Source organism: Mercenaria mercenaria, chromosome 9 (genome assembly GCF_021730395.1).
Source record: "Mercenaria mercenaria strain notata chromosome 9, MADL_Memer_1, whole genome shotgun sequence".
Lineage (NCBI taxonomy): Eukaryota > Metazoa > Mollusca > Bivalvia > Venerida > Veneridae > Mercenaria > Mercenaria mercenaria.
Window position 1 is genome coordinate 33,710,055 of NC_069369.1, and position 25,298 is coordinate 33,735,352.

At 34.0% G+C, this 25,298-nt stretch overlaps 2 long non-coding RNA genes across 2 annotated transcripts; both read left to right on the top strand.

Moving 5' to 3' along the window:
- Positions 1 to 1,997: 1,997 nt before the first annotated feature.
- On the top strand, positions 1,998 to 8,932 carry LOC128559456 (uncharacterized). The gene is made up of 3 exons (XR_008372382.1): positions 1,998 to 2,041; positions 3,917 to 4,088; positions 5,058 to 8,932. It is a non-coding gene; the product is annotated as an uncharacterized LOC128559456 (long non-coding RNA).
- A 10,120-nt stretch (positions 8,933 to 19,052) lies between these two features.
- On the top strand, positions 19,053 to 24,780 carry LOC123546891 (uncharacterized). The gene is made up of 2 exons (XR_008372381.1): positions 19,053 to 20,217; positions 23,732 to 24,780. It is a non-coding gene; the product is annotated as an uncharacterized LOC123546891 (long non-coding RNA).
- Positions 24,781 to 25,298: the final 518 nt, after the last annotated feature.

Here is a 25,298-nt window from a genome sequence, read left to right on the forward strand (position 1 = left end):
TGAAACGTTTCAAGGCGGATTAAATTTCTCCGGTAAAGAAATTTATTTCACCAGAATCTATTCAACAAGTAGGATTATTTACAAATCACCATGTTCAGGCACGTAGCTGGACATATGTCTGTATGCACGGGCGTATAATAAGTTTTCGACAATTAACAAATGAAATTTCATAACACCCAAATCCGAAACAAAACTTAATTTGAGCCGTGCCATGGGAAAACCAACATAGTGGGTGTGCGACCAACATGGATCCAGACCAGCCTGCGCATCCGCGCAGTCTGGTCAGGCTCCATGCTGTTCGCTTTTAAAGCCTATTGAAATTGGAGAAACTGTTAGCGAACAGCATGGATCCTGACCAGACTGCGCGGATGCGCAGGCTGGTCTGGATCTATGCTGGTCGCACACCCACTATGTTGGTTTTCCAATGGCACGGCTCATTTAGATTATAGGCAATTGAACAGTGATAAGAGATACCATAATAATTCGGCTTAATTTGCTAAAACTATGAGCTGTTTTGTTCAGAATGAAGTGCTAGGGTACTTTTTCTGAAAGGGTTATGATGCCTTTGTGTATAATGTTGCGGCCAAATATTTGCACTAGAGCTTACAAGGAATGTTTCAGACGTTTGCTTTGTATTTCTTTTCTTTTCATTTTAGACATCGCATTTTTTAAATTAAGACGTGTATCGTAATGATAATTGTATTCATTATACTTATATGTTGAAGAAGAAAAAAAACAATATTAAAAAGATTACATTGAATGAGACTTCGCCTTGTTCTGTGCTTGCGGATGACTGCTTGGCAAGAATAGTTCAATAGTTGCTTATACCGTTTGGTATCCTTAGCGTTGTCTGACGCTTTAGCCTGTTTGAAATGTTTATTATGCCCGCTTAGTTGCCTTGTTGTTGTATCTATTCTATGATTGGTATGCATTGAGCGGGTGCTTTTGTGGAAATATGTTTGAAATATTTTTGTTCAACACACTGAGGATCATGTCTTTGAAAATTGTCCACATTGTTGTTGCATCCCGGATTTGCTGAAGTTACTGGAAGTGTCTGTTTTATGCTCGGAGAAAAACCTTTGTCATTGAGATGAATATCATTCTGGTCGTTTTTATTCTTCAATGTGGGTTAACTGTGAAGGAAGGCTAGACAATATCTGGTACGTTTTTAATAGTCATTGACTTCTTCTGATGTTCTTGAGGTCTACTAACTTTAAGATCATTCACTAGCAGATGGACATGTTCTTGTGATGTCCTATTTTGTAGTCTGTTAATATCAGATAGTACGATGAATTTCAATAATGTTAATTGCCCTAAATTTAAACGCTCATGAGTTACAGTTCCTTGTTGGTTTGGATTGTTCTTGGCCGCTACACTCATATGAGAGTTGTCCACGTCCTTGTCTACGTCCTTCCTAAAGACGTTGTACTCGACAGTACTTCTGATGATGAAATACTGTCATCTACTCATGTTGTGGAAAAGTAGCCTGAAAGTCGGTATGATATTCTGATTTGCACTCGTCACAAAACATTTCTCGATATGAGCTAATAAGAGGTAATGCCTAAACTGGCATAATAAAACCAATATTAAGTGAATAAAAAATGAAAAAAAATCTGTTTGCTGATTGTATTTTCAGACTAGTTAAACTATAACTAACCATATTGTACTGTATCTCGTTCCTCTTAAATGATTATAGATATGACATTTAAATTAGAAATAAAGTTAGGGAAAACATGTGTTTACGATTATTTATCTGATTTATTTATAAAATTTAGATTCCCGTGTAATACACTATACGAGAAAGTAAATGTTTTCTCTGAATTTCACAATTAACGAAGTATTCGAGTTAAATCTGTAGGTATCCTTCTTTAAAGTATTGTTTTGTATATGTTTTTGCCGATAAAATTTCGAAGACTTAGTAATGACACACACCGGTGTATTGAATTGCATGTAAATAAGGTATCTTAATAAATCTTACGTGCAGCACGCAGATAGACGCAGGAAAGAAATTTGCGGAGATATATTCAGTTTCTTTGTGCAGGTAAGATCATTTACAGAATTTTATGAGTGAAAATTTTTAAATGATATATTCCGTATTTTGCAATTGTTGTCTTTTTGATGGGTAAAACTCCTAGTCAGGGAAATTATAGATGTGTGACTTTAGCTAGGCTTTAGACAAACAATGAAAGAAAAAGGTCTCAGATATTCGACATTTAAATTCATCATCAGTTTCACTTTAAATTTCATATCTAACTTAATTTTCCTTAATCATGTGTTATGTTTTGTAATTGTTGTAGTGACATGGTAAGGAAAATACAGGCTACCATTCGTCGAATTTAGTTAAAACTGCAAATAAGTAATAATTACAACGACAAATAGTAAAGAAATGATGATATAGCTGTGCCGTATCGACAATATTGATCCGTTAAAAACGTATCAGTTCATAGACTATTAATTGCAGAAAAAAACAGAATCATTTTTGACAGATCGCATGTGTATTCACGTTTCGTACTGGCGTGTCGACCACACGAATAAATGGTTTCGGAAGATCCTTGCTCCTCAATATGGACAGCGATGATGAAACCATCAGATAAAAGAACAAGATGATTAAGAAACTAATAGCAGTATAACTAAAATAAAAGTTTGAAACAGGAACATTGAATTAGTAATAAATATTACAAACGATGTTTTGGTTAGTTTATTTTAGCTCGATTGTAATGAAAGCCCCAAGCTTATTTGAGTCTCTGTCGTGTCCACTTCCAGAAAAAAGACAAAAAACAGTACTACTGTCACTTGAGAAGCTGTTGTTGTGATCAAAACCGTCTGGTGCGTAACTTAGAAAAAGTATTTTTAACAAAATTTTGTCATTTGTAATATCTTCATTTATGTACTCATTCATATTAAAATTCGTTTACTACGGTAACCATAAAATACTGCTAATAAAAGGTCAGTGTCTCAGCTTCATTTTGTTACCATTTTATCGTTTTATCACCAAAACTGACCAAGATATGATGGACTATCATCTATATGGTTCTCATTTCCAAATAATGAATGATTGCCGTGGAAACAGTGAAATCATACATAGTTCAAAAGAGATTTTATCATGTGTTTATGGAAATATTCTTTTTTTTAGTTTGAAAGACTTGGTCCTTGCTGGCTCCTGACCTAAGAATATATTCGTCCGTTTCTCCTTATAGATATTTGAGTTTTTAGTACTATGATTGTAAAGCTATTCTTATTAAATGATGTTATAAGCATCATCATTTGCGCATGTACAAATGGAATGATAATCGTATACTTACAGGTAAAACTGGAAATTACCTTTCAGTAAAATAGAAAAAGCGGAAAACCACGTCTGAATTCAGTTGTGTTGCAAACATTTGTGCCAAGTTGTTTGAACATCCTTTAAAGGCTTGATAAGATAAGGAGCGGACAAAAATACATTTTTCTGATATTATTTTTTGCTCTCCATACGACCGTAATATTAAGTTGACATTACAACAATTGCGTTCTTTTGTCGTCTTAGAATGGCAAACATTTGTACCAGGTCACATGTGTTTCTTGATGTAGTAAGCTGTTTTCATAGTTTACCTTACCCCTGATCCTGTACCACCACCCAGTCCCGCCCCCGTTCCTTGTGTCGCTTGATGTTGTTTCCTTTTTCATAGTATACTTACACGTCTCTCCACCTATCTACATTACTAAACCCAATCATTTTTTAAATTCAGTTTCTTCGTGTTTTCTTGTACATTCACAACCATCCCGCCACTTCCATCCATCCTCATGCCCCGACCAATTTTTTTAGTTTCAGTTACTTGAGTTTCTTGATATTGTTTTGAATAATAGTACACCTTCATCCACATCCAAATCCCTTTATTACCTCCAGTTTCTGGTGCTTTGCACTACTGTTTTGCAGGTTGAGCCTTTATTTACTTTCGGCAGCGAGCTTCGCACTTGTTTAAAACTTGGCTTGCACACTGGTATTGCAATACAGGGACAAGTTGTTTGCAGATAACCAAACACAGTCATTGTTGCGACTTAGTAGATGCAATTGAAGTGAAAGTCAAACTGATTTGAAATCATTTTAGGTAAGAGCCTACATTGTAGTAAATATTTCATACTATTTTTACATGTCTATTTATCGAAATGGTATTCTAAAGAGGACGATCGTACTTTGCGCAATACTTTGCCGTCGGTTTAGGTAATATTAGTAACAGACATGCTGGTGTATTTTACGAGGGCAATCAAAATCCTCTTCACTTGAAATTGACAGGGTGTTACAAAATCTAAATAATTCTGGCAAGGGAAAATTCTCCTTTGGGGATAAAAGGGCTATTAAAATCCATTCCGTAAATTTAACAAGACTATCAAAATCCCTTCTTTAACTTAATACAAAGATAAATGCATTTTCATTGAGGATGAAACAACAATTCTCATCAGACTACGAACAGCGGTGTAGAAAATTCAAGCTCCGCTCCTCCAACAAAAATTACTAATTTTTCTTATAAAATACGTGTGTCTAGGTGACAAATTTACACCTGGTTAGTGAAAACACTGTGAAAGCTTCTGAATTTTGAGTGTCGGCTGTATCTTGCACTCTTTTTTTAATCTTAATCTACCAATATTCTTCTGGAAGAGTCACCAATATGGTAACCGGTTGGGACATAAACTATATGCAAAGAAATCCCAAACTAGCTCAATATGCACTTAACGTTGAAAACGTTATTGGGAATATAACTACTTACATACGAAGGGGGTGATGTGGAACAATTATTATTTTAAGTTTGAATCAGGAAACAACTGTACATCAAAATCTGGATTTTTTGTCGGTAGTTGTTTAAAGTGGTTCAAACTCCATGACCTTAACCAATCGGCAGGATGGAAGATATGCACTTTTGGAACACTTTTTGATAATATACTATCGCTCTTTATCAAATTAACCATAAAGCGGACAGACTAGTAAATTCCACTAAAATTATGATAATTAGCTATAACGATGATTGCGCTACACACACATATATATATGATATGACTTCCGTTATATGTAAATCTTTCAGTATGTTCAACAAATTATGCCTTACTTATATCGCGTGTTGAAGCCATATCCATTCGAAGATCCTGCGAATGGACTAGTAGCGGACAACCCCTATGCAACTTATACCGTTGTGGAGCACGTAGCCAAAGGACATCTGAAAACACAGTTTATTTCGACATGCAAAACATATATTGCAGCTATGGAATTCGCTGAAAAAGGAAAACCGATGGCAGTGCAGATGCAAACGACAGGAAAAAGGAAAATAGTTTCAATTGATATCTTGAAATTAATTCAGCTAGCTCCTGATTGTATATTTTATGATCTTACGCACCCTGCTATTCTAAATCAGTTTATACCTCCTCTATTAAACGGATCAACCGACTTTGCCAGGAATTGTGCAAACAAATTTGCTGAAGAACTTATACAGATTCCAATAATAAAGCAGCTGCCTTCACTGGATTGTAAAACAAATGTGTTGGTACCTCATCCAGACTTACCGGGAAGGATACCACCAGAATGTTTGACTGTGATAGGTTGCGTTTAAGTTTTAATGCTACTAGGAAAACACAATGTTGCATGTATGATAAAACACCGGAAATCTAAGTATTAAGTGCATCCGTTGTGTAAAGTTTCATTTTCTCTCTAACTTTATGTTACTGGGACTTCAAATTTAAGTCTCTGTGATCCAATATGTTACATTTGTTTCACCGTTTTATAATCAAAAGTAATCTGAATGTTTGTTTGAGGATATTTCGAGGATAAGTCGTAAAAGACCCTTTGTCACGTCCCCTAATTTGTGGATAATAGGTCATCTGGTTCCAAAGTCTGACGTAGTGCCAAGGATACCAACTTTATATATACAGCAGTAACAGTTTTAGTTACAAAGCTCTTTTTACATGGGAAATCGACATGAATATATACAATACTACTCTGATACGTTATTATTCTGTCATTCTCCCTCTTTGAAGATCATAGTATAACGTTTCAGTCGCACACAAATCCCGTCGGTGAAAAGCTAGCTCATCACCAAAGGTGATTTATCGTTCTTATATACTGTCATCTTACTCTAATGACAATTGACAGGTTTTCAAATTTACATATTAAAGGTCCATTACTAAGGGAAAGTGAGTTGGCAATTTTTTTCATAGCCAGTGCATAGACTTCTGCAAGACACTAAATAATGAAGATTGGCAGGTCAAAATTTACAGAAGGTCTTTGGAACTCAAAGAAATGTATGTGTATTATGTTGAAATTTCAATGAATCGACAGAATGACCCCCCAGGTCTTTTTAACTTTCTTCATACTTCATAGAAAAATAATTGTACATATACTGCGATTTATTTCGAATTTCTATATACCAACTTTCATTTTCCAATAAAATGAAATAGTTTCTGTGCTTTTTAAAAGAAATTAAAATGTTCACTTTCCTTAGTATTGGACCTTTAATGGAATTACTTCCCTTTATGCATTCAGTAATCGTTACATTACTTTCCCCTCCGAGAAATCTCGCCCCGAGATTTGGCCTAGGAAATGCATGGGTAAGGCAACTCCAGTCCGGCAGTTGACTTCATCCCACCGCTGCCACCATTTATAACGTTTCAGTCGCACACAAATCCCGTCGGTGAAAAGCTAGCTCATCACCAAAGGTGATTTATCGTTCTTATATACTGTCATCTTACTCTAATGACAATTGACAGGTTTTCAAATTTACATATTAATGGAATTACTTCCCTTTATGCATTCAGTAATCGTTACAATAGATCGTCGATAAACTGACTACTTTATGTCAAAAGTCTGTTAGAACCCATTATATTCAGCAAAATTGATTGAATATGTGTATTATATAAAAGTGTGAAATAGTACATTGTGTATATTATCCTTATAGTCTTTTAATGTTTTAGTATCTAAATCCATTTTTTCCTGTTTAGTATAATTAGTGTAATTTTATTAATTATGGCTAGTTAATTCATTTTGCATTTTTTTTTTTTAGTTTTTGTTTTAATTTGTATTTTTTTTTTGTATTTTGTAATATATTCTTTCAATCACTTTTGAAAAACAAGAGCTGTCCGCAAGACAGCGCGCTCGACTTTTCTCAGTGCTTGACTCTGAATTAGAGCTTTGCCAGTAAAAACTTTATAAAACCTATTTTAAAAAGTGGCATAACTCTGTCAAAATTCAAATCAGAGTAATGGGGTTTGTTTCCCCTAATGTAGACTTTGATAATAAATAACTTTTTTAAGTTTGAAGTCAATAGCTTTGATAGAAACAAAGATATTTGACTTAATTAAAAACTTTTATCAAAAAGTTCTAAGTTAGAAAAGGGCATAAATCTGTCAAAATTCAAATCGGAGTTGATTCTCCTGGTGTAGACTTTGATAGTAAATAACTATTTTATAGTTTCAAGTCAATAGCTTTGATAGTAACAAAGATATTTGATGTTATCAAAAAGTTTAACCAAATATTCTAAGTTAAAACGGGGCATAACTCTGTCAAAATTCAATTTAAGTTGTGGGAATTCCTAATATATCACATTTTCCAGTATTTTACAAAATGATTAGCAGCAGTTGCAGCTACTATCAATGCTTTGAGCGCTTCGATGTAGAGGTGAACCGACCAATATTGTTTATTTTTAAATATCGTAATTATAACCGACTAACTTACAAAAATCAAGATACATAGTTAACGAAAGTGAATATGTGTATGGCAGTAGTGGGCACTAGTGCCACTTGCCATGCCAGATAATAAGTTAATAACAGAATAAGTGACACTTTCACGAAAAATTTCGAGATAAATAAGTGGATATGCAGTTGGCAGAAATATGCCACCATAATATCTAGGCAATGATATAATGTTACAGTCACCTAAGTTATTTTATATGTTGATATTTTGGAAAGAACATATATGAAGCTTTTTGGCTTAGCGCTAAACTTTGTTTGTTCTTTCACTGCTTAATAAAGACGAAGAAAAATAAATGGTCACGAGTTTCATTAAAAACAAGAGCTGTCACTATTTGTGACAGATGCCCCAAGCATTTATGCCAAGAAATTTTGATGATCCTTCATCGATGGCAGAGTTATGAACCGGACAAGAAACAGGTCATGTTAACCTTTAACCTCTAAATGTGAGCTTGACCGTAGATCATAGGGAACATTTATGCCAAGTAATTTCAAAATCCCTTGATAAATGGCAGAGTTATGAACCGGACACAAAACAGACCCTGTTAACTTTTGACTCCAAAGTCTGACCTTGACCTTGGAACTCGGGGTCTTGGTCTTACGCATGGCACATTGTCTCTTTATTTTAAACATTTATGTCAGTAATTTCAAAATCCCTTTATGGATGGCAGAGTTATGGACCGGACACGAAACAGATCCTGCTAACATTTGACCTCATGCTCATGTCTTGTGTGCAAATACCAACTTTCCTGCTATTCAGTGTCTCCAAAAATTAAAATATCTAAGGAAGATAAGGGAAGATTCCTGTTTGGTTACATCAGAAACGTCAATTATTGAACAAGTTCAAAGTCTATCTGTACTTGATAACTTTCAGTCAGACAACCATAGGGTTATCTTATACTTCGGGCTGTCTTAAATACCTATTTGCTATTAATCTTTATATGGAATATTAAAACGGAGAACATGTTTAAGTACTCCAAGCAATATATTGTAGATTTCTAAGAGAACTGTTTTAGCGTTTGAATGCTGCAACTGTTGTCTTGGTCATCTCTGACAAAGCCTTTCATTATTTATTGATTGCTTCTTTAGAGCCTTACCGTGTATTTTATTCAGCACGTCAGATACGTCAACTTCTTTATTGTTGCTTCTGTATACTTTGTTGAATTGAGAAATCTGTCATACTTGTTGTTACCTATACTTTGAAACCTTGTCAGGGAAAAATCAAAACAAACAAATATTTAAACAAATAAATAAATGATATAAGTCTTTTACAGCATGATTGTGTTCTCTTTATTTAATATTACTTAGATGGAGACCAATACTTTCATGAGTAAATCCAGCTAGCCCATTTTAAGACGTATATAGAACTTACAAAAAGGTCGTCTTCACCGAACTTCATAGTCAAAACTGCAACATTATTCTATACCCAGCAAGGTTGTTTTACAACTCAGAGATACACTGAATACACTTAATCCAAGTCTAACCCGATCCGTATCATACAATCTGTTGCCTTTATATACTCAGTCCATAATACGGCGTTACTTAAGTATAGTACGTTTGGGTTAGGTAATCTTATTCGTGCCGCCAATAAATGCCCTTAACATCATTAACTAACATAAACATGATCGTAGTAATATCAAGAGCACACAACCTGCAAATGTTGTAGGTAGGCGAATGCGCTGAGCCGTCAAGGTTTTCCAGGATAACGTCCGTCTCAGACCAAGCAATAGATCTAATGCAAATATCGTCGACACAGCCCCTTTTAAGTATCAAGTAATTGATAGTAGAACCCAGTAAAATGCTTTGAGTGGTATTTCGGGTTATTTAAAAGAAGTGGTCTTACAACTTTAAGTCCTAAAATGTGCAATTTCTTTCCGGCTATAATAATGACACGTATGGTTTAGTTTTGTTGCTGGCCTACTTTAGGATGCATGGCTCTCTGGCTGTGTTTGGGGTGACCTGTGCTTCCAGGAAGTCTAACCTTACTTTTTTATCTTTTTGGCAGATGCAAATAAAAAGCACCCTATTACATATATAGCCAGATACTTCACGTTATGAATATCACCAGTCTTCCGAATGTGAAATTTAGTTTGCTAGTACCTGAATGAAATATGAAAAATGATAAAGAGAGATATAATGGTGCAAAAGACATATTTGTTGGGTTTTAAGAACCATCAACATCTATGTCAACTTTCTAGCTTTCATGATGAAGGCAGACAAATGCCATCTCCGGTTACGATTTGAGGCCAGGGCGGAACATGCGCATTTGTATATTTGTATATTTGATTTAAATAATTATGATGGTTACTGTCATTGTTCTTTTAACAAAAGCATATAATCACTTAACGATTTTAGGGAAAAGACAAACACTTACACAACTTTCCCATGCAACTTACTGCTGATCTTTTCCCACAGAGCTTTAAATATTCCAACCTATATTTATTCCGTTATATATTGAGGTATAGACATTCATACAAATAAATATAACATAGTTTTAATAGATATATACCTTTTATTAATTTCTTGAATAAATACAGAATAGTTTCATAATTTCTAAACTTTATTTAGTAACTATCTATCTTTGAAAAGTTTATCTTTTATCTCTAGTAAATGGGACTACATAAATTGCAGTGAAATTTCGATACGCTCAAATGCTGCAGCCAAAAGTTTATTTTTTGAATTCATTTCCACTTAAAGAAAACGTCAATTTTTACATTGTTACGATGTAAAACTATTTAGTCTGACCATTCTAATGTGTCCTACGTGTAGTTTGGTGTTAGTGATTGAGAGGTGTTAAGTCGATGTTTAAGTGAACCTGCAGTATCAACTGAAAACGAGTTCATTCAATTTTTGATATGCATGAGACAGTCACAGATAGTACAATTGTTACTTTGATGATTAATATTCTGTGGGATGTCTATTTGCAGTGGAAATTCATTAAAATCTACGAGAGAAGATCCGCTTGAAGGATAAAATGCAGCTAGGCAAAATAATAGCAGGTGCGTAACTACGCAGTTTTCAGAAAAAAAAAGAAAAAAAGCAACAACAACAAAAAAACCCACAAAAAAAACTGTTTTCTTTCTTTTTCTATTCATTTTATGTATATCACTGTTCATACATAGCGAATATTACTGTCTTTCTTAACTTAAGTTTATTCGACAAGTTGGAGAAATGTTTATCCGCATTTCTGTACAAGACAATGAGAGTTAAATGAAATTCCTTCCGCCACGAATGGTATGGAATCCCGATGCGACATGCTTTTTTTGCTAATTGCTTTTTGCTACTTGCATTTTATGTTTTGCTGTTTGTGTTTTGCTTTTTGCGTTTTACATATGTTTTTGTGTGTTTAGGATACAGTCCCTTATGCGCAGAAATTCGAGATCTGCTCGATTTTTATTTTTAGAAACTGCTTTACAATGACATATTCAATGGTATTTTACACCTTAAAAATAAAAAAGATGAAATATAAAAACTCAACAAAAAAAAAATAATAAAAAAAAAAAAAAAAAATAGAAAGCTAACATCTGCTGTTATCGCATATAAAATAATCATCAAAAACAACAAAACAAATGCCAGGAAGTCCCTAAAATACAGTGTCTTAAGACTATTTTTGAATGAACCAAGACATTTACGTTTGCGTAATGCTAACGGCAGTTCATTCCACAGTTTTGACCAATATAATACAAAAATTTCTATCATTAAATGTTATGGAACAACACAACGACATTCAGAATTCTCTAACGATCTCAAACCTTGTCTACTAGGAACACACTCTGTAAGCAGTTTTGTTAGATACATAGATGCTCTGCCAATGTGACAGCTATACATGAAAGAAATTATCTTAAACTCAAACCTTGCTTTCACCGGCAACAAATGTAAGTCATACAATGCTTGTTTGGAACTTTCAAATTTCCCCCTATTAAGGACAAGTTCTGCACACATGTTTTGAATACGTTGCATCTTACGCACATTAGCTACACCATACATTATGACATTGCAGTAATCCAAATGTGAAATAAATGATTTGGTTAGATATTTTCGGATGTTCTTCATTCATAGGTAATTCAACATGGCTGCACGACATTTGCGATTTACATGATCTTTGAAGTTCAAGGTTTCGTCAAGAAATGCAACAAGATAACTAATTGGACGTTTGATATCATGACCAACAATGTTAATCGAATTTGTCAAACATTTGTTCGATTGAGGTATGCTACTAAACATACTAAATTCAGTTTTTGAAGTGTTCATTTTCAGTTTGTTGCTATTCATCAAGTCATTGATTACAACTGCACAACGTTCGAGGTCTCCTACCGCTTGTGATTCTATGGATAAGCAGATGTGGGACGAAAGCGTTTATTTGCTATAATATTATTGTCATCAGCAAAACCGCGGACTGATATGGATTTGGGAATGACATCAAAAAGAGTTCCAGCATTGGTGAGATACAGCCACGTACCAAGGCACAGCCACGTACCAAGGCAACTGCCTTCGGGCATTCTGCATACAAAATGGCAGTTTGATGAATATGTAGTGTTGAGGCCTTAAGCAGGAGTCTGCCCACTAAAGAGCTGTTTCACAGACACCATACTGTGCCCTAAGGGATTCCATACGAATGGAACTGGTTATATGATTAAATTTCTGACTAGAAATGTCAAAACGCCATAATACACAAAGTCAAGGTTGATTCACTCAGACTTTCAAAAACCGACACCGTACCATTCCGTTTTGAGGTATACTAGGATAGAGCAAAATAATTTTTGATTCATTTTTACTGTGGCTGTCCTCATATAATGATAAAATGTTTGACATTCAAACTCTTGACCCAGTTTACACTGCCTATAGTACATATACTCGAAAAGGTAGCCCGGTAGTTGCAATGACCGTATAAACCTCTATTGACTGAATAAACCCCAAATTAACACGACAGGCAGATATCGGTCTGATAAATGTGTAGCGGTAGGATAAAAGTACATTATTTTAAAATATATGTAACAGTTTCTGTGAAATCGCTATAGAATCAGAAAAATCTTTTTAAAATCTGCCTTATTTTTTAATTAGAATTAGTCCAGTTAGTCAGATCTATTATAATGCTTGATAAAATAGGATTATTATGATAGTAGCTCGATCTGAGATGCTGTATTCGGTTCGAGTGGATTTTGCCAGATCGGATCTCACGAGGCGTGGGAGTGCTGAGTGTGATACGACTTTGCAAAATCCAGGAGAGCCGAATACAAAATCCCAGATCTAGATACTGTTATAATGACCCTTGTATTATACATCAAACTTTTTCTGTGTTGTTTTGTTATCGAACGAAATCTCCAATGTTTATCGACGTTAAAATAGGCCTGAGAGAAGTTTTTATGCGCGCTATTTTTTGAAGTATCAGGCCATGCATATTAAATGAAAGTAGTCCATCAACATATAATACAGAAGGTACAATACGGATATTTTATTGCCTGTTCATATAGGTATATGATAAAGTCTGATATTAGTCCCTTCAGTAAACAATAATAGAATTTAGTATATTGAAAGCCAAGTTATTGACTTTAGTATGCGCCAGTTGAAGTAATTGCGTGAAATATACAGGGATAGAATTGTTCTGTTAAATACTGATGATTTAAGGTTTAACGAATGACGATAAATTAATTGAAAATAAATTCAAGCAATGTTAAACAACGCATGCATTCTTAAAAATAATAAAATTCTTATTTGAATAAACACGGTAACGTAACCTTGTAAAATGTTCTGTATGTACAAACTTACTTGAATGCGTTCCAAAATAAATAGTTCACACATTGGTGGCAAAATGTAAGTGTTTATGGCAATATATATTCTATACAATATAATTATTGGAATGATATCTTAATGATTAAGGTAATTAACTTTATTCGCACTGTATTACTAATAACATAGACCATAACTATGTTACATCTGAAACTGGACTTATGCAACCTGCTTGTGTGTGTGTTTTTTAAAAATAACACCACAATCTGTGCCTTATTTCTGTAATATGTCGTTTTATTTGATAAATATTTGTTTTCGAAATATTTAGTGCAGTCTCAAGAAACGTCTTATCCTTGAAAGAACTAAACTTAAATGATTATGAAAACAAACATTGATACAACGTAAACTAGATTTTGGGGGCCTCAATGTTCGAATGGTTAAGGTCACTGACTTAGAATCACTTGTCTCTCACCCCTCGCTGGGGATGTAGAATTCTTCATGTGAGGAAGTTATCCTGCTGGCTTATGGAAGGTCGATGGTTTTGTAATCTCGTTGGTTTTCCTTACTTTATTTAAATACAAACGAGACGTAAGACGTGGATTCAATTTATTTACTTCTCTAACTATATTCACTTCTACAACAGTCATTGTCATTTCAGATTCATCACTTATAGTACTAGCAAAGCTGTCCTTAGCATAATCCTCATAACCTGGCTCTGAAAATTCAAGAGCCTTATAATATATTGCGAGAGAGCTGATTATCAATTAATTAACACAAAGCATTCAGTCTCTTAACATACATAAATACATAAGACTTAGAAACCGGGATCACTGGTTCAAACCGGCATGGTTCGTCGCATAATAAAGCGGTACGGCCTGTGTTCTGGTTCGAACCGGTTACTGGGCTTATAGGATCAATATACAAAATCTGACTGTATTCATGTATTATTAAATTAACTATACAGCACAGTGGTCCGAGTATTCCTTATTTACTAATAAAACATATTAAAATGCCTATATATAAAAAGTATATGTTACAAACAAATACAGCTGTAACTATATCAAAAAGGTAACTGAATAATACTAAATAATTACACTTACCGGTTCTGTAAGAACTGTAAACCATAAATCACTCTGCCATTCATATAAACATCTGCTGTGCTGTGCTGGAACTTGCTGTTAAAATGAACAAACGGTTAATAATAACATGCTTGTTAAATATTACCAAACATGAAAAGATAAGAAAAGTTGTATTTGAGACCGCCATTTTTAATCGCGAATTCACAATACAATACTTAAATGCTGCAGCACAGAAACTATCAAAATCTAAAGATATTTCTATGAAAGGGGTTTAAATCAATCCAGCAGTGACCTTTATAAGATGACCAATTGCAGAGACTAAAATGATGTTGAAATAAACAGTAAAAGTTGTAAAGAACCACAACATGGCATCCAGGACTGTACACTACAGTGGGTCAAATCATTTCTCATCGGTCGCCGTCACTCCGTCTTAGTCAATGGTGATAAGTCGGATGAGGTCCCGGTCACATCTGGTGTCCCACAGGGCTCTGTCCTCGGCCCTCTTCTCTTTCTGCTATACATAAACGACCTGCCTGAAAATATTGTTTCACAGGTCCGGTTATTTGCTGATGATACTGCTGTTTATATCACAGTCAACAATGTTACACAACAACATACTCGGCAAGAGGACTTAACCAGGTTACAAAAATGGGAACACACATGGGACATGGAATTCAACCCATCCAAATGTACAGTGATTAATATTTCCAAGTCTAAACACCCTTACAAATCCACTTACACACTACATGGGCAGACACTAGCAACCGTGAGTGATGCAAAATACCTTGGTGTTAGCATCACTTCAGATCTAAACTGGAACAAACACATAAACCAGGTCACTTCAACAGCTGGTCAAACACTTAACTTCATTAAGCGCAATATTCCCTCCAAACAGCAAAATATTAGGGAATTTGCCTACAAAACCCTTGTTAGACCACAACTAGAGTACTGCAGCTCAGTGTGGAGTCCACATACACAACTCAACATACATAATATCGAGATGGTCCAACGCAGGGCCGCTCGATGGGTCACCAGTGACTATTCAAATTACAGCAGTGTCACACACATGTTAAAGCAATTGGGGTGGCGTTCCCTTGCAAACAGAAGAAATGATGCCATGCTACTGATGTTTTACAAGATTGTCCATGGACTGGTTGCAGTGCCAATGCCATCTTATATTTTACCTCCTACCCGGCTCACTAGACACATGCATTCCCTATCTTTCCGGCAAATTCAAACACCCTGTAATTATTACAAGTTCTCTTTCTACCTGGCTACCATCATTCTCTGGAATTCTTTGCCGGCTGACATTGCTCAAGCACCTACCCTGGACCAGTTTAGGCAAGGGGTAACCAAACTGGGCCAGGACTTCTGAGTGACCAGGCTGTTTTTAATCCTTTTACTGTACATTTCGCCTTTTTATTAGCACTATCAGCTTTGTCTCAAATTCTCACAAATACTTTATGTATTACTTTATTTCTCCTGTACATTCCTGCTTTTAAACTCTTATGCACTGACGCGCACCTGCATAAACTACTCGCAAGGGTGTCATGCAGTATTTATAGATAGATAACTGATACACAACGTCTTTCCCAAACTCCAACGCAGTGATCTCCCTTGCCGCTTCGCTCATTGATCACTGCCAACACAACATTCATGTGACCATTGTTCATCACGTGATGATCGGTTTTAAAATAAACTTATGTAACTATGCGATAAAACAGTTATAATATGTAGTGCTCGTGTGTTACCAGGATATATCAGAGCTAGGGGTACATCTCGTTATTTTTCTCTTCACATATCTGTCTCGGCCTACCGGCCTCGACGATATGTGCAGAGAAAAATACCCTCGATGTACCCCTAGCTCTGATATATACTGGTAACACACTCTCACACATACTATAACTGTTTTATCGCATAGTTTAGCATAAAAAAAATTATATATTATTTTCATTTAAATTTGTTTATTATTATTTTTACTATTTTGATACCCTTTCTGCGCCTCGCTGACTGAAACACTAAAACTTCTGTTTTAGAAAATGTGTTCCCCAGATAAAAGTACCCAACAAATTTCTGCATTGGTTTTAAATCTTTGCATTTCATTGGCCAGACATATTGTAAAACTTGTTGTTTTGTTTGTAAAAAAAATCAAAGAAAAAGAAACATTTGAGAAATCTCAGAATTTCATATATTTCATGTATTTCTGAATTTGGCAATAACTATCAAGTTTTTGAAATATTCTAGTTTATTTATTCTTTTACTTTATAAATGCAGGTGTTTGTGACAATTCTTTCTCTGTGAACTGTAAATTGGAGCTAAAATCATCTTTTCTTTGAAATGAAAAAATTATACTCCCTTGATAGGACCTCAATAGAGAAAAAGTGTTTTACTGTGCTGATATATATCGGAACACTTTTTTTCTTATGAAACTCCATAGAGATTTCCGTGTTGATATATATCGCAACAGTTTTGTAAGATATCAGCACAGTTTTGTAGTAATAATGTGTGTTACTATGTATAACATGCTGCAGAGATCAAAGGAAAATTGCCGCTCTATGCGATAAATGTTTATATAATACAGAAATCTACCGATCTTTTCACAATAACATATCTTGACCTGCAGGAAAATATTAAAAACCCTCTATCTGTTTCGGCTTGGGGTCAATGGCAGCATTATTACAGTGAACGGCATCAAAAATTAACGTCGACATACTCGTTTGTTTACTTTCAGTTTCGTTTCAGGATACTTAGCGGTCGTGTAAATAATTACCCATTTTCATTCACAATCGTTATTTTTTTATTATGGAACATTCGCCTGTGCTAAAAGAAGTGTAAACTTCGAAAACATTGGAGTAAAATTAAAAAAATAATTATATAAATAAAGAAGTCCACTTAGCTGAATTTTAGCTAAAAACATTGTGTTGGCAGTGATCAATGAGCGAAGCGGCAAGGGAGATCACTGCGTTGGAGTATGCGTCTTTCCCATTCAAGCAACCTTCAGAAAGTCCCTCGAAATCCCACAGAACACGGGATTTCGTGATCTTAAAACAATGAACTATAAAATGAGGGACAATTAGGAAAAGAGGTATCCGATGGGGATAAATGACCCTACTACAGTTTTATCCAGGTGCCCGCTGTAATAAAATAATACCTGTAGGGGCACCTTGGGTCTCCTTTCATAATCAAAAGCTAGAAAATCGCCATATTTTGTCAAAGTGACGTTAAAGACAAGACTAACAAACAAACCAGAAAATAAAATGCATCAGTAAAAATGATTGAACTACACACAGATGCAATGATTAATGTTTCACATTCACAACAAGTATCATATTCACAAATACTAGGAAGTAAAAAGAAATTTTCTTCATCCTTTTTTGAAAATACAGACACATTTGTTTAGATATTAAGAAATTTCAGTTGATAGACTAACTGAAGTGCATTGCCTATTTATCATAATCGTATTCCCAATAAAAACGCCAGTGTTTAGTGTATAATCTTTTTTACGTTTAGCTGTAAGAAATATTATCAACTGAGACAAGTTGCTGTAATAAACACATGTTTGTTTATTATAAAGAAAATATATAAGAAGATTCCCTGGAAGCATAGAACGCAACTAATCACAATAACTTTCATGTTCGGTTTTATTCTGAGTCTTTTCGTGAGAGGTAATGAAATGTAAAACATCCCTCGAACTCTCTTGCACCGGCTTAGCGGAACATTGACTCGACTCTATGATCCCAAATGATCAGGCAATATGACAACATTTAGTCCAAATCTTACCTTCACAATTAAGATCATTTGTCGACTTAACAGTTGCTTGAACATGAGGCAGACTCTTGAAACCCTTCTGTGTTGATAAAGCTTGACCTGGCTCCATGATCTCAAAACATTTTTGGTCTCATCTGAGTTTGAGATTGAAACTGTGTTAGCTGACTAATATATGGATAGTGCACATTCTCATTCTAGTTGAGTGCATCTTCTGACAAGGAATAGTCTGAAGTGTATTCTGAAATGTGAAAGTGATTTTATGTTTACCCCCAAAAGTGAAATAAAATTAATATTTAAAATTTCAATATCTTACGAAATTGACGAATAAACCTAAACCTTAGGAAGCGACATTAGAAAATACACCGAAAACTAAAACGGGTAATAAGCTAAGTTCAAACAATAAAATCGAAACGTAAAGAATGTTTTAATGCATACACTATCAGCTAAATTAAAATAGTTCCAGAGTGCTAGATAGGAAGCAAGTGCAAGCCTAACTTTTATCATCACAAAAGGTGTACGTCTATAAACTCCCTAATGTTGACAGTCATTTTCTGGTTTCTTTTATAGATAATTCGAGATTTTTAGATAATTGTCAGAGTATCAGTTAAAGAGTGCATAAATTCCCAACTTGTCATTTCAGCAATTCATTCGAATATGATCAGTAAACACTGTTATAATCATCAATAGTTGTCACTGATACATGTAAAAGGACAAGATACAAATGCAAAGACAATTACATATATAGATACTGATTCTGGTTTATGACCATAAAATAATGAACTTCCATTGTTTTTAAAATAACAGTTCATATAGTTTCTCAAATTGATGTTTAAATAACCAAACGAAATCAGTGTTGCGACTTGAAAGATGTACATGAAGTGCAAGACAAATATCATTTGAATTTATTTTCTTTAGTAATGTAAATTGCAATGAATTTTAAATTTAGTCGTTTAAAACTACATGTCTATTTATTACCATCTTATTTCAAAAAAGATGCACACTACTATTTTTACGTTTACTTGTAGGAAAGTTTATTTGCAGAAATATGTTGGGGTAATACAAATGTTTGTTTTGTATTAATGAAATCTTTGTGAAAATCCCCTGGAAATATAGTAGACTCAGTTTGATTCAACCTGTTCTAGACAGGTTATAAATATGCAATATCCTCCACGCCCTTAGCACCAGCTTAAGCGGAACTCATATTAAATTGAATTCATGGTCATTGTGGACCAGTGAATTTATCAACACATAGTCAAACACATTCGCAATTTATTAAATAGAGGCTGAATAATAATGCATTTTGAGCTTGGACAGGCGGGAGTTGGGTAGAACCTTCGAAATTACTCAAACCAGTTTGACAGCTTTACCACAGGGAGCTTTCTACGTGTCAGTCTTGGAGCAAGCAATGTTGTTTAAAGTGACTCTTAGTTAGCGACCACAACTTGTCCAACACGAAAGATATATACTTTTATACAGGTTTTCAACAGTTTCTGACAATAAGTGACCGCTACTTAGCAAACTAAATATAACACACATTTAAGGAAAAACTACTATTTTTTATGACATTGGAGAAAAACGTGTTTACGAAATATTTGTTTTATTCATTTATAATAACTGCATTCCCGCGTAATTTGATACGAAAAAATAAATGTATCCTCTAAATTTTGAAATATTTGATTTAAATCTGTAGTTTTAATGTTCTTAAACTATTGCAAATAACACTTTTGTACATTTTTTAGATAAAATCTTTGAGTAATGACAAATAATGGTGCAATTACTTGCATGTAAATAGATATCTTCATAAATCTCTAGCAATAAGACATTCGGCGGCGTGCTTCTTTAAAGACACATTAACCATAAAGTAGTACCATACACATGTAGGTAGAAGCAGGAGGGAAATATTAGCGGAAGTATATTAAATCGTTTTATACAGGTAAGATCTTATATAGTAATAGTATGAGTGACAATATTTAAACGATGATTTATTTCGGTTTTCTGCAAATGTTTTCTCTTTTATAGTTTATAAGCAAAAGCTCCCAGCCAGGGGAGAAATAAGATGTATTTTTAGTTAGACATCTTAAGACATACAATGAAAAAAACACATCTCACACATGTAGACATTTACTTTCAGACAGATACTGTAATCACTTGTTATTTTGGCCAGTGCAATATATGCTACAGTACGTCGAATTCAGTTTAACTGTAAGCAAGTTACAAGTCGAAAGATTTCCTGCGGCCAGAAGTTATACAGACCAGAAATAGAAATTGTTATCGATGTTTGTGTGACCACAGTCTAAAAGCAACTTATGGATAAATAGCGAGCTTGGTTTTTTCGTGTTTTTTTTTATAACATTACGCTTTAATGTAGAAAATATTACTCCATTCTACATGTTTTACAAGTAGATCTATGAAATATGTATTTCCAAAGAAGTATGAAATACACAGAATCGCAACAGTAGATAATCTATTTTTAATCTAATCTAAATCTATTTTTATAGCTCTTTGATATTTCTTAATTCTGAAAGTCATTGTTTTTAGCAAAAATAACTATATTTTCCTTTCATGTATAACACAGCTTTTAGCTCAACTGGTCACATTCCTTGAATATTGAAACACTTTACTAGAGCTATCACAAATGTGATTCATGCCTTAAAAAATTCACCCGGACGACTTTGACATATAGAGCAAAACAACACAGAACCATAATCCAGGATATTAAAGAGCATTTAAAAAGTCTCTTATGCACAATTAAGTATCAATATTGATCATTGCTGAAAGTTTGAATAAATTATATGAAATAATGAATGAGGAATATAGATCACAAGCATTTCTCTAAATATCATATAGCTTCCCAGCTATATTGCGAAAACGGCGTTCCATAAATGCGAAAAACCAATCACATATCGGTAAAAAATCACGTGATATCACCCATTCCCCATGTGCTACACTACTTGTTGCATTCCAATATACCTGCGGCCTTCAGGCCGCAGGTAACAATTAAAACGAAAAATAGCAAGTTGATACACATAAAAGATGTAGTGAATTTGCAGTTTTTACTTTTATTCATTGAGAACAGTTTTACATACGCATAAACAGCAAGTTTCACGCGAACATTTTCTGAAGATGTTGTTTTTCAGGTCAGATTATGTTTCTTATATGTAAATAACTTCTCAATATTTTTTATTTTTGGTAAGAAGACATGTTATACAAACTTTATATCATTGAAAAGATGTAAGGTAATGAAAGATGAGGTCTACAAATTTAATTGTTTATATGAAAGAAGGAACTGAATTCGAATAATGTAACCTAAATACTGAAATGTTTTCGTTCAAATTATATTCTGTATTGATAGTCAACTGAAATCATGAAGTAATTAGAGAGTATTTTCGGCAGTTCTAAAAGAGACTGATTCTCAGCTTGCCAAAGCAATCGCAATTAAATTATAATTGCTCCTCACAGAAAGCAAAGTAAAAACTGCCTTAATGGGATTCGATGGAATTGGTCTTTTTCGTTGTTTTAAAACAAAAATCCTATCGTAATACCGTACCGTCGAGACGGGCTGGAATAAAAACATTGGATACAACGTAAACTATATTTTGGGGCCTCTTTGGTCGAATGGTAAAGGTCACTGACTTAGACTCACTTGTGTCTCACACTTGGGGTAAGGAGTTGTTCATGTGAGGAAGCCATTCAGCTGGATTACGGATTGTCAGTGGTTCTACCCAGGTGCCCGCCCGTGATCAATTAATGCCTGTAGATGCACGTGGGATCTTCTTTCACCACCAAAAGCTGGAAAGACACCATATGACTTAAAATTGTGTCGATGTGAAGTTAAAAACAAAACAAATAGAAAACTAAACAAGAAAAAAAAAAAAAACAAAAAAAACAACAACAAACAAACATCCGCAAGATTTTGCTTCAGTAATCAATGATTGCATTATACACAGATAAAATGATAAATGTTTCACAATCATGACAAAATATGAGATATGACATTTTATATCATATTCACAAATTTATACTAGGAAGTAAAGAGGAATTTTCTTTTTTTTTTGAAAATACAGGCACATTTGTTTAGATATTAGGAAATTTCAGTTGATAAACGTAACTGAATTGCACGCCAAAGTGACTTGAAATTATTTTCTTAAATGTTACCTTTTATAGACGGTAAGATATGTTAATATATAAATATGCTATTGATTTTAAATTAAATGTAAAATATATGCCTATTTCTCATAATCGTATTCCTAGTAAAACATCAGTGTTTGTGTATGATCTTATTTTACGTTTAGCTGTAAGAAATATTATCAACTGAGACAAGTTGGTGTAATAAGCACATGTTTGTTTGTTATAAAGAAAATGTATAAGAAGATTCCCTGCAAGCATAGAACGCAATTTATCACAATAATAACATGTTCGGCTTTACTGAGTCTGTTCGTGAGAGGTAATGAAATGAAAAACACCCCTCGAACTCTCTTGCAAAGGCTTTAGCGGAACATTCTCTCGACTCCCAAATGACCAAGAAACATGACAACATTTAGTCCAAATCTTACATTCACAATTAAGATCATTTGTCGACTTTACAGTTGCCTTCAGGAAGCAGACTCCTATAACCCTTCTGCGCTGATACAGACTTGGCCTTGCCCCATGTTCACAAAACTCTTTTGGGTCTCAGCTGAGTTTGAGATTGAAATTTTGATGGCTAGATTAATACGGAATAGTAGCTTGAATGTAGTTTTAGCTTAACATTTAATTTTAGATATGCAATTTAGACGTAAATGCAAAAAAAACTTCATTATCAAACTCAGCTGTGAGTAAAATTGTTTTGTGAATATGAGGCCAGGGTATAACCGCCGACACTGCAGATTAGTTTGATAGCTTCATTACAGGAAAACACTCTATATCTCAGTCTGGGTTTCGAGACTACTGCGCTGTACTCTAGTAATTTGATATTTCATGCACCAAACGGTATTTTTCTTTGGATATAATAACTGTCGGGTACAGGGTACATTTCCATATTAGATTACATTTTGCAACAATCGAAGTTGTCTTGATTGTTAATAGTCGTTTTCTTGTAAAACGTTCGTCTAATAACAAAAAGGTGTAGTAAATAAACCTGTGATATATTTATATTTTATTGTTGTTGATATTCTATTTTTATTGATTATTTCAATAAATCATTTAAGCCATTATGTTGATTTTTTTTTCCAGTTAATGTTCAGACCAGTCATGATTTCCGTATAATAAAAGAAACATTTCATTCCTGAGAAAAGGGTGATGCCTCGGTCGATATTCATATTTCGAGGGAACATTTTTCATATCATTTCACGAATGCAATATGTATGCATTTTCGCTCAAATGAAAGGAATATCTTCATACATCAATCCTGTACCACACTCATAGCAGATACATGCATTATAGATTTGTCTTTTAACTTTTACTTCCAGACCTACAGGTCATACAATCTACAATGGTAAAATTGTTTCGATTGCTTAGGCCTGAAGAAGACGTAAGTCAAGGTATTAAAGCTAAAAATCCATATGCACAAGCATCACCTTGGCACCATGTTTCTCCAAGTTACAAGTTCTGCGTCTCTCAGTATATTTCTACATGTAAAACAGAGGATGCCGTGTGGAAGCTTGCTGGCAAAGCATATAATCCTACAGGAAATAGAAAAATAATATCAATAGATGTTGACCTATTAAAACAGCTGGTTCCAGATTTTGAATACATTGATCTTACGGATCCTGCCACTCGTGAATCATGTATTTCGGAGGAAGATGATTTTGCCAGGAACTGTGCAAGGAAATTTGAAGAAATACTTATACAAATACCAGTGATACCGGGACGAGAGCCCGTCATTCCAGCGAAATGCATATCTGTGATAGGTTTTATTTGAACGCTCATTACCACAAAGTGCAAAGGTTTAAAACAATTTAGAGAAATTAATTGCTATATGTTATTCGGCAACAAAAGAATAATTTATTTTGTTGTACAGCGGAGTTTATTACCCATTAAAACTATCAGCAGAATGTATAATTGGAATAGGTGAATTTGAGATCTAGTCTTGACATTAAAACTCGTTATGTGTAAGAATAATTTACTATATTTTGGAATGGTCGTACATACTTTATCAGAAAGACATAAATGTAAAATTTAATCATCACTACTTTTTATGTTATTGTTTTAATGAATAACCACAGTTATTATCATATAGAGGATATTTATTTGATTCAGTGTAAGACGATATGCAGTTTTTTTTAAGAGTGACGTAGCCTCGTGTGAAACTTTAAGAAAATGTGTACACGAGTGAACGATAGTTTGATCTTACATGTAAACCAATCATATGTACTTTTCATTTATCTGTGATTAATGAATGGACAAGTTTGACTCGTCTTGATTCTTTTATAGGACCCCATAGTAAATAAATTCCCTCATGTACTATTTGAAATTGCTACTTTAGCTTATTTTGGAAAAAAATAAATTATTCTAGTTAGCATTTGTTATGGTTTTCTCTCTTACAAGACCCAATCAATATTGAGTATTTTAAATGTACAAAATAATGCACAAACTTTAAAACACCTACTTTTACTTGGCAGGTTAACACAATCCTATCCCATTAAAATAAGGAAATGAAATGTAATATATTGGGTCCCTGACTGAATGGTTATTTGTACTAGATACTGCAAAGATTTTGCTAGTAAACTTTAAGCCTCTAAAACCCATTTTCCTATGATGACTGAACTAACCTGTCAGTTTACAATTAACATTTATAGAACTTTGCGCAAGTTAATAGGAGCGAAATCAATGTAATATGAAAGTTTTGACAATAAAGTGTACAAATTGTGCCTTATTTGTGTATCTAGAAACAAAAAAAAAAAAAAACAAAAACAAAAAACAAGTGTATTTGCTGTATTAATGGGCATATAGGAAAAACTGTCAATTATCTGGTTTATAGTTATTATTTTTCTGTTTACAATCAAAACATATAAACTTTAGTAATAGCTGCAATTT